At 41.4% G+C, this 2823-nt stretch overlaps 1 protein-coding gene across 3 annotated transcripts in view; it reads right to left on the bottom strand.

Moving 5' to 3' along the window:
- The window catches only part of CPEB3 (cytoplasmic polyadenylation element binding protein 3), a 246448-nt gene that overhangs the window by 228542 nt on the left and 15083 nt on the right, over positions 1-2823 (bottom strand). The window lies entirely within an intron of this gene.

Here is a 2823-nt window from a genome sequence, read left to right as displayed (position 1 = left end):
CCACCTGCCTTGGCCTCCCAAAGTGCTGTGATTACAGGCGTGAGCCACCACGCCTGGCCTAGTTTTCATATGTTTTGAACTTCATTTGTTAAATTTATTCCTAAACATCTGATTCTTTGTGATGCCTTTATAAATCAAATTGTTTTACTTTCTTTTTTATTATTATTATTTATTTTTTGTTGTTTTTTTGTTTTTTTAAAAGATGGGGTTTCTCTATGATGGCCAGGCTGGTCTTGAACTCCTGACCTCAGGTGATCCACCCACCTCAGCCTCCCAAAGTGCTAGGATTACAGGCATGAGCCACCGTGTCTGGCCAAATGGTTTTACTTTCATATCTGGATTGTTCATTGCTAATTTACAAAACACGGTACATTTTTGCACATTGAGCTTATATCCTACATCTTTGCTGAACTCATTTATTTGTCTTAACAGGTGTTTTTATTTTTTGATTCTTGGAATTTTCTAAACACAAGATCATCTCATCTACAAAGAGAGATAGTTTTATATCTTCCTTTCCAATGTAGATGCCTTTTATTTCTTTTTCTTGGCCAACTGACCTGGCTAGAACCTCCAGTACAATGTTGAATACAGGTTGTAAGAGGATACATTCTTGCCTTGTTCCTGATCATATAGGGGAAGCATGCAGTCTTTCACCATCAGGCATGAGGTTCACTATGATTTATTTATTTGTAGATGCACTTTATCAAGTTGAGGAAGTTCCCTTCTATTCCTACTTGAGGGGTCTTTTTCTCTTCCTCTTACAAGCAAGCTGCAATTGGAAATAACAGATCAGTGAACACCTGGCTTTTGCTTCAGAGCCAAAAATGTTTAATACTTCTTTCTGACACATTTCCAAAATCTTGATTGATTTTTTTTTATTTTTCAATAAATTATCTTCCTATTTGTTTGAGTTCTGGCTAACTCACAATGTCTGTAGTCTGCATTTTTCTAAAGCTCTATCTTCCCCCTTTGATAATCCACTTTCATTTTTCTTTCACAGTACTCCAGTGTATGTCTGTCTGTAGCACTTCATACTTCAGGTTCATTGCCATAGTTATTCCTTCCAACAGAAGATCTGCCATTGTGAGCAGGGGGCACTACTAATTTCTGTAAAGCCTTGAGATAAACAGAGGTTCAGGGTAATAGCAAACTTTTAAAATCTAAGTTTTAAGAGCTATAGCTATTAATTAATTTGGGGTAAAGAACATTGCCAGGAGGGAAAAAAAACAAAGAGCAGAAAAACAGGCAAAGGTACCAATAAAAACTAGGGAGACTGGGATGGGTGGATCGCTTGATTGCTTGAGCCCAGGAATTCAAGACCAGCCTGGGCCATATGGCGAAATCCCATCTCTATCAAAAAAAATACAAAACATTAGCTGGGGCTGGGTATGATGGCTCACATCTTTAATCCCAGTACTTTGGGAGACCAAGGTGGGCGTAACACCTAAGGCCAGAGGCTCAAGACTAGCCTGGACAACATGGTGAAACCCCGTCCCTACTAAAAATACAAACATTAGCGGGCGTGGTGGCACATGCCTGTAATCCCAGTTTACCGGGGAGGCTGAGGCATAAGAATCACTTGAACTTGGGAGGCAAAGGCTCCAGTGAGCCAAGATTGTGCCACTGCACTCCAACCTGGATGACTGAGTGAGACCCTGTCTCCAAAAAAGAAAGAAAGACAGAGAGAGAGAGAAAGACAGAAAGAGAGACTGGTCACAGTAGCTCACACCTATAATCCCAGCACTTTGGGAGGCTGAGGCAGGTGGATCACCTGAGGTTGGGAGTCCAAGACCAGCCTGACCAACGTGGAGAAACCCCATATCTGCTAAAAATACAAAATTAGCCAGGTGTGATGGTGCATGCCAGTAATCCCAGCTACCTGAGAGGCTGAGGCAGAAGAATCACTTGAACCCAGCAAGCAGAGGTTATGGTGAGCCGAGATAGCGCCATTGCACTCCAGCCTGGGCAACAAAAGTGAAACTCTGTCTCAAAGAAAAAAAAAAGAGAGAAAGAGAGAGAGAGAGAGAGAAAGAAAAAAACTAGATCCCTAAGGGGTCCAAGGATTTCAGGCTTTAAAAATCCCTGGCCAGGCATAGTGACTCATACCTATAATCCCAATACCTTGGGAGGCTGAGGTAGGTAGAACACTTGAGCCCGGGAGTTCAAGACCAGTCTGGGTAATGTGGCAAAACCCCTGTCTCTACAAAAAACGTATAAAATAGCCAGGCATTGTGGTACGTGCCTGTAGTCCCAGCCACTTGGGAGGCTGAGGAGGCAGTGGTTTCAGTTAGCTAAGATCACCAAAAAAAAAAAAAATACATACATACATACATATATATATATATATATATATATATATCCCTGATCTATGTATATACAGACAAATGATGGTGAACATCTGATCTTTTTTTTTTGGAGATGGAGTTTCATTCTTGTTGCCCAGGCTGGAGTGCAATGGCGTGATCTCGGTTCACTGCAACCTCCGCCTCCTGGGTTCAAGCAATTCTCCTGCCTCAGCCTCCTAAGTAGTTGGGATTACAGGTGTGTGCCGCCACATCTAGCTAATTTTTATATTATTAGTAGAGATGGCATTTCATCATGTTGGTCAGTCTGGTCTTGAACTCCCCACCTCAAGTGATCCACCCGCCTCAGCTTCCTAAAGTGCTGGGATTACAGGTGTGAGCCATCACACCAGCAACAGTGAGCATCTTTTCATGTGCTTACTATGAAGAAATGTCTTTTCTAATTTCTTTTTCCCCAATTTAAAAACAGATAAAAGACCCAAAAAGACATTTTTTTTTTCAAAGAATTTCTTGGGGAAGA

The sequence above is a fragment of the Cebus imitator genome, unplaced genomic scaffold, assembly GCF_001604975.1.
Source record: "Cebus imitator isolate Cc_AM_T3 unplaced genomic scaffold, Cebus_imitator-1.0 Scaffold238, whole genome shotgun sequence".
NCBI classification, from domain to species: domain Eukaryota; kingdom Metazoa; phylum Chordata; class Mammalia; order Primates; family Cebidae; genus Cebus; species Cebus imitator.
Note: the sequence above shows the minus strand (reverse complement) of the source record. Positions and strands in the feature narration are given on the sequence as shown.